The 13,158-nt window shown below is 39.1% G+C and overlaps 1 protein-coding gene across 6 annotated transcripts in view; it reads right to left on the reverse strand.

Annotated features, from left to right (window-relative positions):
• AMBRA1 (autophagy and beclin 1 regulator 1) overlaps nucleotides 1-10,290 on the reverse strand; it is a 170,303-nt gene extending 160,013 nt beyond the window's left edge. For 2 of the 6 annotated variants that reach the window (XM_077863061.1, XM_077863058.1), the window contains exon 1: nucleotides 10,075-10,290. The gene's annotated coding sequence lies outside the window, so the exon portion shown is untranslated. Of the gene's footprint in view, nucleotides 1-9,857; nucleotides 9,998-10,074 lie in introns of those variants that run through there. The other 4 variants (XM_077863064.1, XM_077863062.1, XM_077863063.1 and 1 more) reach the window with 3 other exon arrangements.
• Between the last annotated feature and the right edge of the window lie 2,868 nt (nucleotides 10,291-13,158).

The following is a 13,158-nucleotide window of genomic DNA, read 5'->3' on the forward strand; positions in this document are numbered from 1 at the left end:
AAAGAACATGTCTTAAATTTTCAGTTCCATCACTGATTTGCTCTGAAGATAGGAAGTTTAAAACCATGCAGATGCTGTACCTCAATTACCCCATCAGTAAAATGCAGATAACAAAACCAGTATGTTAGGAGAATTCAGTTCCTCAAGAAGTTAAAATAAAGGAAAGAGATTCTCAATCCCAACTTAAGCCCAGCCAATAGCTTCAAATCACACACTCTGTGGAAGCTGCAGATGTTGGCTTGATCCCTATGGTCTGGGAAGAATCACAACAAAAATACATTACGAGACAGCTCTGCAATTACACTCCTATGTAGATACCCAAAACAACTGGAAACAAGTACTCACACATATATGTTTACGGTAGCTCTAATCATGATACCCAAAAGGTGGAAACAGTCCAAATGTTCACCAGTGGATAAATGGACAGATTATTGGTGTGTGTGTGTACACACACACACACACACACACACACACACGAAAGGTTACATAATGTTATGATCTCATTTATATAAGATAGCCAGAATAAATCAATCTATAGATACAGAATGCAGATTGCTGGTTTCCAGGGCTGGTGGAAGGAGGAAAATGAAAAGAAACTGCATAACTAGAAAAAGGATAATTAAAACATTCTAGAACTAGATAGAGGTGGTGGTTGCACAATACTATGAATGTACTAAACACCACTGAATTGTTCACTTTAAAATGGTTAATTTTGAAAAAAATAAATAAAATAAAATGGTTAATTTTGAATAAATAAAAAGGTTAATTTTGGTGGGATGCCTCGGTGGTTCAGTTGATTAATAAGCATCTGCCTTTGATTGAGGTCATCATCCCAGGGCCTGGGATCAAGCTCTGCATGCTCAGGCTCCCTGCTCACTGGGGAGCCAGCTTCTCCCTCTTCCTTGGCATCCCTTCACTAGTGCTCTTTCCTGTGCACATGCTCTATCAAATAAATACAATATTTTTTTAAATAAAATAAAATGGTTAATTTGGGGAGTGCCTGGGTGGCTCGTCTGTTAATCGTCCAAATCTTGGTTTCACCTCAGGTCAACATCTCAGGGTGGTGAAATTAAGCCCGCATCCTCCCGCTCCACCAGGGAGTCTGCTTGAGATTCTCTGCCTCTCCCCCTTCCTCGGCCTCTCCTCCCCGACTCACACTTATGAGCGCACTCTCTCTAAAATAAAATAAATAAATAAAATATTTTAAAAATAATAAAATGTAACAGAATAAAATGCTTAAATTTGTGCTATGTGAATTTTACCTCAATAAACTAAAAAAGAATGCTAGAAGACTAACGGGGACAATATCCATAAAATGCTTAGCCCTTCCCTGAAAGTCATTATATACAATTCCAGGTAGAGGGACATCTGGATGGCTCAGCAGTTGAGCTCTGCCTTCAGCTCAGGACTTGATCCCAGAGTTCAGGGATCAAGTCTCACATCGGGCTCCCTGCATGGAGGCTGCTTCTCTTCCCTCTGCCTATGTCTCTGCCTCTCTCTGTGTCTTTCATGAATAAATTAATAAAATCTTAAAAAAAAAAATTCCAGGTAGACTGGTAGCAAAAATGTCTCAGTATAACCTATTAGACTCTAAGCAAAGACTATGTAAATAAGAAACAAAACAGAAACCAAAATAAAATCTAGAGCCCCAGTTATATAGTATTCTATATGACAATAAGAACCAATAAATGAGTGAATAGAGATAAATAACCAAGCACATCAGCTATAAGACTATAGCAACAATGACCATAGGAAAGCAACAAGAAAAAAAAAAAAAATGTAAGGAATGAACTTTTTAAAAGCCAGTAACACCAAAATACAAAGATGCTTTAGGTAGGTGGGTAAAAAAAAAGAGAAGCTAATGATAGCAAAGATAAAAAGGACATACACTCTTAAATTCCAAGGCCACATATAAAGACCATGAGAATCTCTACTCCTGCCATTTTGCAGTTATCCTCATTCCTTAACCTCTTTCTCCTTTAATCCAACTTCCTGGCAAGACACCAAGGCTAGGCAGCCAAGAAGAAAATAAAAAGGTATTGTTCCTACTGTCACAGACCTTATTATATTACTTCTTCTTAAAGTATTACTTCTTATGGGTAGATAGGCATGTTAATTACCAAAATATAGAAATCATCTCTACTTCCTCCCTTCCCACTTTTTAAATCCACTTCAGTGTGGCTTCTGGCCCTACAATCCTCCAACACTGTTGTTATGATCATCAATGATCTTTGTGTTGCTAAATCCAAAAAATACAGGCAAATGACTTTCTTCTCAAAACATGTTCCCCCCGCCCAAAAACAAAAAACAAAAAACAAAAAACATGTTCCCTTCTCAGTTTCCTAGATTTCCTATTAAATTCCTTGGAGCTTGGTCAGGAACACTCTCCTCCTCTAGTCTATACATGTATTCCCTCTGAATAATCTTGGCCATTTTCCTTGACTGTAAATACCACCTATCTACCAAGAGCATCCAGATTTACTGCCAGCGCCCCTTCCAGCAGCACTGAAAGGCTCCTTGCTTGATGTCTCCACTTGCATGTTTTCAGAGAGCTCACATTCAGCATGACTAGAGTTAAGATCTTCATTCTATTCCCCAACTCTACTCAAAATCTGCTCCTTCTCAAATATTTCCATCTCAGAAATGGTTAACTTCATCTACCTAGGTGCACATGCCAGAAATTCAGGAATCATACTAGACTCTTCCCTCCTCCCACATATCCAGTCCATTATTAAATCTTGCCTGTCCTAACTCTAAAATATCTATTGAATTTTAACAAAAACAAAAATAAAAATAAGGGATCCCTGGGTGGCGCAGGGGTTTAGCGCCTGCCTTTGGCCCAGGGCGCAATCCTGGAGACCCGGGATTGAATCCCACGTCGGGCTCCCGGTGCATGGAGCCTGCTTCTCCCTCTGCCTGTGTCTCTGCCTCTCTGTGTGTGTGTGTGTGTGTGACTATCATAAATTAAAAAAAAAAAAAAAAAGTTAAAAAAAAAATAAAAATAAAAATAAAATGTCTACTGACTCTAATTCCTTCCATCTCCATGGCTTAGAGCCTAATCCAAGCCATGATCATCTTTTGCCTGGACCACAATAAGACATCTTAACTATCATACTTCTCCCACTTCCAAATTTTCCATAATTTCCAAAATTTTTTCCACAAATTTCTAAAATTTCCCACAACATAACCAGAGTGATTAACCTCTCTGAGCCACAATCTCCACATCTGTGAAATGCGGAGCATAAAAGTACCTACACCATAAAACTGTTCCAAGAATAAAAAGAAACGGGACAACTGGGTGGCTCAGCCGTGGAGCCCCTGCCTTTGGCCCAGGGCGTGATCCTGGAGTCCCGGGATCAAGTTCCACATTGGGCTCCCTTTGCCTGTGTCTCTGCCTCTCTCTCTCTGTGTCTCTCACGAATAAATAAATAAAATCTTAAAAAAAAAAAAAAAGAATAAAAAGAATCAATGACACAAAGCTCTTGGTACAGTACCTGGAACAAAGCACTTCAATAAACACTGGTTCTGATCAGCTCTTATTATGGTATTCACAACACTTAGCACAGTGGTGGACATTCAATAAACATTTACTGAATGAATGAATGAATGAATGAATGAAAGAAAAAAAAAACAAGACTCCATTTCAACATTAAACAGATTTTTAAAATGACAGAGTAGAAATATTGCAGAGACGAAAACAAAGATAGTTAATGCAAAGACTGAAGCCACCCACAATTTATAATGGCACAAGGGATGAGAGTAATAAAAAACGGACTCTACTAGATTCCCAGTTTTTACCACTATACAAAAAGTATGTTCACTCTTCCAGAAGTTTACTCAAGGTGATTTGGTAACTTAGACTTTTCCCTAAATATCATTCTTTTCCATGCCTTAAGTCAACTTTTTCCAAATCCTTCAAGCACTAATCACAGTTCAAATAGATAATAAAATTCAGACGCTAAAAATTTTCTACCTGTTTTGCAAAGAAATGTTCTGTTCCTAAAATAGCTCTGGCCTGTTTTACCAACATATTACAGAATCCTCAAAATTTTGCCATTTCTCTTCTATTTGGAATTCTTTCAGACACTGTTGCTTTCTAGGTTTCTCTTTCCCAGTAAAGATGCATCCTATTACTTTAATTTGAAGCACATTGAGGGAAAGGAAGAACAAATACGCTGCTTTAAATTCCTATTCCCTCTTCAACTTTTCTCAAAAGACACTAAACTTCAATCTAAGCATCACTATTATTTGTTCTTCTTTTGGGGAATATACAATCTTTATCGTGCTATAGTAATAATATTGAAAATTATAACTGGCATATATAGCACTATCTGTTCTAAATGCTTTACATATATTAACTTATTCAATTCTCACAATTGAATGCTATTCTACGCATGAAGAAAGGCACAGAGAGGTTAAGTAACTTGTTCAAGGTGCAGAGCTAGTAAATAGTGGCCCCGAGATTTGGACTCAGACTGCCTGGCTCCAAGAATCAGTGCCATTAGACTGTTATTCTAGAGTCTGGGAAGACATGTTTTTCTACCCTGTTTTCACTGGTCAGCTAGACTGAAATACTCCAATTCTCTTCCCAAATTAAACAAGCATATTAATCCTCTGCAACTCAGCAAAATTTCAAATGTGTCATTAGATCATAAACATTTACACCTAAAGCAAAGTAATTTTGATTCATGGAAGAATGAATATATGTTGTAACCTGGGGAGCAGAAATAAATAAATGATGAAATCATGAAATGTGAAATTTGCCTCAGTTAATTCTACAGAGAGAAATACGATTTCAATAACCAACAGCAAAAAAATACTACAAAATACTTGTAATATCTTGGAAGAAAGGCACCAAACAAGATCGTATTATTACACTGTATATAGTGTATACAATATACATATAGTACATTGTATGTATTACTGTATAAACATACTCACCAATAGCTTATATATTCCCTCTCTCAATTTCACGACAATCCTTATACATAAGTCTTTCCCCTTATACAAGGCTAAGTACTTCAGCTCAGTCCCTGCTACAAATAAACCTGAAGGCATGTATCCAGTGTTCAAATTCATTGAACTCAACCTCCAAAGAACAGCTATTTGGGGAAAAATTAATAAATGAGAACTAATTAAATTCAGGTCACATTAGAAGTAAAAAATTAAACTCACTAGCCAAGCATGTTGAATTTTTCAAGTCATAGTCATCCTTTATTATGCCAAATCCAGTATCACCACACAAGAAGTAACAAATATTACATGTAGTAATTTTAAATGAAGACTTCCTTTGTGATAGTAGCAAGAGAACCTTAATATGTTGTGACTGTAACTTTTTAAGGGGATTAAGGATGCCATAACTGATGACTCTACCCCCCGCCCCCCCAGAACACCCAGTGCCCTCCTCTCCTCGCTCCTTCACCTCTCTGTTATCCAGTTTGTTTCTTTCAATATTTATCAGATACGTGTTCAATCAACTCTGCTCCCCACTGGAATAAACTCGGGAAGAACAAGAACACGCATGTCTACCTTTGTATCCCAGCATCTAATAAGCATTCAATAAATATTTGCTAGATGAACAAGTCTGAAAAGGTAAGAGTTGAAAAAGAGTCACAATAAAAAAATAGTTCCAAAAGGTCTGCAAGGAATGTATTGTACCTTAGGAAACCACACAGTACAAGAACAGTACTCAATGATGAAAGAAAAAAGTTTAGGTGGAGAAGTGGAGATTATCAACTCTAAGAGACAGAGAACAAGATAGAAAAGATACTAACCTACAGATCTGCAGGCAAGACTAACTGGAAGAGAGGGGATAAATATTTTCAGTCTCACCTCATAAACATGCAGCACCTAAAACTTGTCTTTTCACTAGCACTTCCAGGCACTCACTCCTTTCCACCTACATATTAGTAAGCTCCTCCAATGCTGGTCTAATGTTTGTCACCTCTATTCTCCATGACTGTCAGGCATAATGCTGCCCTAAAAGAAGCAAGGTGTCCAAGAACCTAGATGACATTTACTCACTGTTGCTGTAAGATAACATAGCAGTTAACATCTGAAGAGCACCTTATCTTCTTAAAGCAGCTTCATGTGCTTTTTCTCAACAGAAGTATTAGAAGTATTCTCTTTCCCATTCTTTAAATACAGATTCATAAAAGTATTCAAAGCATCGAATTTAAATCCCACCTCTGCTACATATTTGCTGTGTGATCTTGGCCAAATTATTTACTCTTTCTGAGTTCAGGATCTACTGGGAAAATAATATCTGCCTTAAAGGACTGTTACGAGTATTGAATGAGATAATACATGTAAAGAACATGACACGGTAAATGCCCAATAAAGGGCAGTAGCCTTCCCTACGGCCTCCTTAAATAATTTGTACAGGATTTCCCAGCTAGGAAGCTCATAAGCCTAGGACTTAAACGCAGGTCTCCTGATTCCTTAATCTGTTTTCTTCTTACCACATCACTTTGGCAGACTGCCACATACTACTAGGCACATAAATACATTCTGACAATAACTGATCACAAATTTTTTATCTATCAGAAACTAATTTTAGCTTTGAAAAAAGGGAAAAAAAAACAGATCTAATTAATTTCAGAGGGAGAAAGGGCTTGAAAATAAAATATAAATTACCCCCAAACCAGAGGACAGGTTGTACCATAGTACTTCTGTACAAACAGAAATTATGACAAGAAACAGAAAGTTCTCTCTGGGTTTATTAGAAACAATTGGAGAAAGAAACAAGAATGACTATGACCAAAGGAACTTAAGGGTTTTTTTTTTGTTTTTTTGTTTTGTTTTTTTTTTGGTAAACCAAATCACTGGGTAAAAAGATCTGCATCCTATTCCAAAATAATTCTATCAAAGCTGAGACACATCCTTTAAAAAGAGACCTGGGTGCCTGGGTGGCTAAGATGGTTTGAGCTTCCGACTCTGGGTTTTGGCTCAGGTCATGATCTCAGGGTTGTGAGTTCAAGCCTCCTGTGGTAGGGCTCCATGCTCAGGAGGGAGTCTGCTTAAGATTCTCTCCCTTTCTCTCTCTCTAAAATAAATACATAAATCTTTAAAAATAAATTTTAAAAAATAAAAGATCGCAGTGTGTTAACAACAAAACTTTTTATCCAATTCCTTTCAGAGCAGGATAAATGGAAATAGTGAGATAAGTTGTCAACATAAGCTGTCAACATTCATGAAAATCCTTTAAGATCACAAATATCTGGATTCAGTGTTAATAAGGAGCTTTGAATGATGATCAAAAAAATAGGTTTTGGGAACACCTGGGTGGCTTAGGGCTTGAGTGTCTGCCTTTGTTTCAGGGCGTGATCCTGGGGTCCAGGATCAAGGGTCCCGCATCGGGCTCCTTGCAGGGGGCCTACTTCTCCCTCTGCCTCTCTTCCTCTCTGTGTCTCTCATAAATAAATAAAATCTTTAAAAAATAATAATATAGGGATCCCTGGGTGGCGCAGCGGTTTGGCACCTGCCTTTGGCCCAGGGCACGATCCTGGAGACCCGGGATCAAATCCCACGTCGGGCTCCCGGTGCATGGAGCCTGCTTCTCCCTCTGCCTGTGTCTCTGCCTCTCTCTCTCTGTGTGTGACTATCATAAATAATAAATAAAAATTTAAAAAAAAAAAAATAATATAAAAGTTTTGGGGCACCTGGCTAGCTTAGCTGGTAGAGCATGCAAATTGTTGATCTCAGGATCATGAATTCAAGCCCCACACTGGATGTGGAGCTTACTTTAAAAAAAAAAAAAAAAAAAAAAAAAAAAGAATAAAAGTTTCCTAAGTTTCCTATCATGTGTTGAAAATATTTTGAAAAAAAAAAAAAAAAAGAAAATATTTTGAAAATTATACTGTATAAAACTACATTATTATGGCTAACAAAAATAACTAATTGTTTTTAAATGACATACACAACTAATCTTTTCCAAGTGATAAACATAACTCCTTCCAGAAGTTCTACAATACATTCAAAGAAGTTTACATCTTTAATAATCCCCAAGAACTTGCTCACTAAAAAAGAAGACAGAACAATTAAGTCATATTCTGAACCCATAAATTTCTGAAAGGAAATGCCAGAAGAGAGCCTGACATGATACTGACAGAACAGCGTAAGATTTAACTAAGACAAGTAAACAGTGGAGTCAATTTCTATCATAAAGCAAGATAGAAGCTGTTAAGAAGCTTTATCCCTATAACCCCACTACCAGCAGCACAGCCAAATTTCTTGTCCTCTTCAATCCAACTTAAATCTCTGTTAATTATTGCTTACAGAAACATAACAAAATGTTCCTAACATTTTTTGTGACACTCATAGCAAACTCTTATCTATTATTTAGCATTCACTAAAAGTCACTGAGATACTACACTAACTATAAATTCTATGCAGAATCAATCCTCTGGAGGCAATGTCACTTCCTTGTCTAAATTCTTTCCTCTGTTATAAATTCTCTTCTACCATAAAAACTTTTCCAGAAAGCATACATTCTTAGTCTAATTTCCCAATGTAGATTCTCCAGTCTGGTGACTCTTCATTAATCCCTTTCTGGAAGTACTGAGGTCCTGATAACTAGGAAATCACTCATGACCGAGGGCCTACATTTAAATATTTTTGACATAAAAAATAATTAGAGGAACAATAATGTTTCCAAAACTCATGAGAATTCCAAAACTGTTTAAAAAGAACATAAGCTTGTATACTTTCATCTCACAACTAGAAATTTAGTCTGTTCTCTTTTAAAACCACTGTCCCACTGATTCGACATCCTATGGAAATACTTATTCAACCCAGAATGACCTCTGGCCTGAATTTTTTTTTTTCAACAAAGAAGCTACACAAATTAGGATCGTGTCATTGAATCCAACGAAAATAAAATGAGTAAGAACACTTAGTCCCCAAAGTTTCCAAGTTGGGAGAGAAATGGAAAACACAATGGAGTTGCCAGAATTTTAACTTTGTATTTAAATATCTCAATATCTGAATGGTTCTTACACACAACCTGTTTAACTTTAATATATGCATAACTAAACCACTAATCGAATATAATAAAGCTGTTCCGAAGGCTACTCCTTGGGTTTCCTTTGGATTCTCCCTAGAAAGCAAACTCTCAGGACAAATATCTGATTTCAAAATCTTAACCATTTTCCGTTGGATATTAATCACTTAACACTACAGTTGGAGGGTTCCACTGAGAACAAGCTAAGGGGAAGGGGAAAAAAATAAGTATCAACCAGAAAGTAAACTGGACAGCAAACGAAATTTTCTACCAAGAAACAGAATTGTCATTGTTATTCTCACAAAAATGATACAGACTCTGGCAAGCAAAACCAGCATGGTCTCTTCACTTCTGAAGTAACAGTGACAGAGTCTGAATTCCTAGGTAGGAGACATCGCAAACGACAAGTCACTGTGTGCATAAAGTGACAAATAAATAGGAAAAAAAAGCGAACTTATAAATGACAAAAAAAAAAAAAACAAACAAACAAAAAAAAAAACGACTTAAGGTGCATTTAAAGATCTGTTGGAGACATGGGGAAAAGTCAAGTATCAGAACTCAGTCTCAGTTTCCCTACCCCCAAAAAGCAAACACATGACACTTCGCTCAGAGTAGCCAGGGGGCCATGTTCCACTTGCCTCCACCTACTCAAAGGTCCCTTCAAAAGCCAGACTCAGAGAGGGGTCTCCAGCGCAATTGAGTCGTGACACCCGGAGCTTTGGGGGTGGGGAGGCGGGAGGAGAAACGGAGGGTCAAGCGCGCAAAGCTCTATCCGTTCTTGGAGAGCGACCCCCCCCACCCCACCCCCACTCTAGAGGTGTCAACACCCGCCCTAGACCCAACATCCCCTCCCTACCGAACCGCGCAGAGTAGCCCCGGCATCTCCCTCCTTCCGGCCTCTCCCTCAGTCGCCCGCCGCCTCTCCGACCGCGCCCCCGAACGCAGCCGGGTAGCTCCTCCTCCGGCCGTGTCTCCGCGGCCGGCCCGCCCGCCCACCCGCCGGCGCCAAGGTCTTCTCAACCCGCCGGCGTAAGGATGCCGGACCGGGCCTCCCAGGCTCCTCCCGGGCCTACCTGCAAGACGGGCGGGGGCTCCGTCTGCAGCGCAGCGCGAGGACTCAGCCACCGACGGGAGGAAGAGGCAGGAAGGAAGCAAGGGGTCCGCTCTACCGACCAGCGGGAGAAAGCAGCCTGAGCGCGGGGCCTCGCGAACAAGTCAGCCTTCGACCCGGCGCCGCCGCCGCTCAGAAGACATCAAGCAAGAAGACGGCGCAAGAGATCACCGAATACACAAACGCCCCAGACACCAGAGGAAGAGCGCCCGAGCAATCGTTCAAGGAAGTGCAATCGAGCGCCGAAAAACAGCTCAGCTCCAACCTTAGGGCCGACTCGTGTCCAAGGCATGAATAAACAAACCCAGATCATAAGCCGTGGAGTAAAGTAGCCGGTGTTTCTGCCATTTTCTGTGTTGGTTGCCAGCTAAGTTGTTCAGAGCGCTGGAGTTTTTCGTGATTGTTGAAGATCAAGTCATGGCACAATAATAACACTTGGCAGTTCAGCGACTACCTTACGGACTCCCAACGCTATTTATCCCAACTGATCAAGTGTGACTCTTAGTTTCCTTACAGGCAATGAGGTAAATAAAAGTAAATATACGTATAAATGACAGAGGCACAGAGAGACGATGAGAGGGAATCCAGACTGAAAAACAAAGTTAGTAATCGTTGTTGAAGCTCCACAGTAGCTCCTGTAAAGCACAGCAAAGAGAAGCTGGGAAAACTCGGTTTTGTAGGCTGACCTAAGGCAGGACAAAAAGCAAAAAAAAAAAAAAAAACATGCTTTTTAATTTTATTCCAAAAGCCTGAGACCTCAAGTATGCTTCTTATATACTGATCAAAATTCTCCTTGGGTTCAGAACCTGACAAAGTTGGCATTTTCATTCTTAGAACAATAGCCCCTTGCTGAAGTCTCTTAGTAGACAAATTAATATGTTCAGCATAAATGTGAATTAATACATACATCCTAGGTCAATTCAACAATTCACATACATTATTCCAAATAAGGATTACCAAATGTGGGCAATAACAGCCTACCTTATCACCTCCAAAGGAGGAAGGAGAGATGGAGAGTAAAGGTGTAAAAAATAAAGTCCTAGCCCTTAAAGAGTGTATAATCAAAGTGAAAGACGCATCCTCACATTAGCTTCATTTACAATTTATTATATATATATATATATATATATATATATATATATATATATATATATATATTTAAATCTCCTTTGAGACATCTGGGTGGCTCAGTGGTTGAGCATCTGCCGTCCGCACAGGGTGTAATTCCTGTCCAGAAATCCAGTCCTGCTGGGGCTTGCTGCGAGGAGCCTGCTTCTCCCTCAGTGTCTCTGCCTCTCTATGTCTCTCATGAATTAATAAATAAAATCTTTTTAAAATTTTCTTAAAAAACTAAAAATCTCCTCCTTTAATTATGTGACAACATTTTTATAATAGAGGATAAAACCAGTGTTCATAATATGAGGACAAAACACTGGGCTTTTGTCATCTACTACTGTTTTAGGGGACTTAAAAATGAGTAAACATAGCAACGTTTGCAAAAGTCTAAAGAGAAGAATTTAACAATGTTTCCAAAATACAAAGCTTTTAATTTGTTCATATTCCCATACAGTCCTTGGAAATATCCTATGTAATGTTTTAAAGCTTAAGCAGAAAGTGTTAATTGTTTTGCATTATATCATTTCCCTATTAAATCTTGAATAGTTGCTATGCTTAACAGTTGTACAATATTCCATTAAGAGGATATACTGACCTTGCTCCCCATTGTTGGATATGTATGTTGCTTCTAAACATTTTCTGTGTAATAAATATTGCTGCTTTTGGAAAGAGGCAGTTGTAACCTTTTTATTTATGATTCGGGCCTATTACACATAAAAAGAGTAAGGAAGCAAAGAAGAGATTTATTTCTCTGTCATATAAAAGAAATCCAAAGATGCACAGTGTAGGGTAAGGAGTGGCCATTTGGTGACATGCACCAGGCTTCCATTCTGTTGCTTTAACATCTTCAGTAAGTGGTTTTCATCCCAGGTCTAAGACAGCTGTTCAAGCTCTAGCCATCATGTCTACATTCCAACCAGCAGGAAGCTGAAAGGGGAAAGGCATGTCGCCTGCCATAAGGACATATCTTGAAAATAGCACAGGACATTTCCACTTATATTCCACTGACCAGAAGTTAGTCACACAGCCACACCTAACTGGAAATTAGTTTTTACCCTGGGCAGTTCTAAAAGTCAGGGGCAAAAGAATACTAAGTGGCAGCTAAATAAGCAGTCTCTGCCACATTCCTGAAGCCAGATGAGGAGCAGCAAATAGACTTCCTTTTGCTGCCATCCAGGGCTGAGTTTCTATTCCCAGAATACATGTTTTAGAGAAGCTTCCTTCTTGGAAAGGCTTGTGGGACATAAGCATCTAAAGCTACAGCCTTCATTGAAACTTGACCCAAATAACAACATTATTTTGAACTTTTTTTTTTTAAGATTTTATTTATTTATTCATGACAGAGAGAGAGAGAGACAGAGACACAGGCAGAGGGAGGAGCAGGCTCCATGCAGGGAGTCTGACGTGGGACTCGATCCTGGGACTCCAGGATCACACCCTGGGCTGAAGGCAGGCGCTTAAACCGCTGAGCCACCCAGGCTGCCCCTGAACTTTTTTTTTAATTTTTATTTATTTATGATAGTCACAGAGAGAGAGAGAGAGAGAGAGGCAGAGACACAGGCAGAGGGAGAAGCAGGCTCCATGCACCGGGAGCCCGACGTGGGATTCAATCCCGGGTCTCCAGGATCGCGCCCTGGGCCAAAGGCAGGCGCCAAACCGCTGCGCCACCCAGGGATCCCAACAACATTATTTTGAAAGCTTGATTTCGGTGAGAAAAACTAAAGAAACTAATTTTAAGGCTACAAGAAATTTTCAGTCTTTCAAAAATTAGGGACTCTTCTTTTGGGAAAAACACCTGAAGTTTATACAAATATAAATCTAAAATCATCACCTAAAAATGGAGATATTTGAGAAGCTTGAGGCTAAACTGCTCAGTGAAACCATGGAAAAGATGGCTTATTCTGGAGACAGAGATGCATCTCTACAGATA

The sequence above is a fragment of the Canis aureus genome, chromosome 21 (genome assembly GCF_053574225.1).
Source record: "Canis aureus isolate CA01 chromosome 21, VMU_Caureus_v.1.0, whole genome shotgun sequence".
NCBI classification, from domain to species: Eukaryota; Metazoa; Chordata; class Mammalia; order Carnivora; family Canidae; genus Canis; species Canis aureus.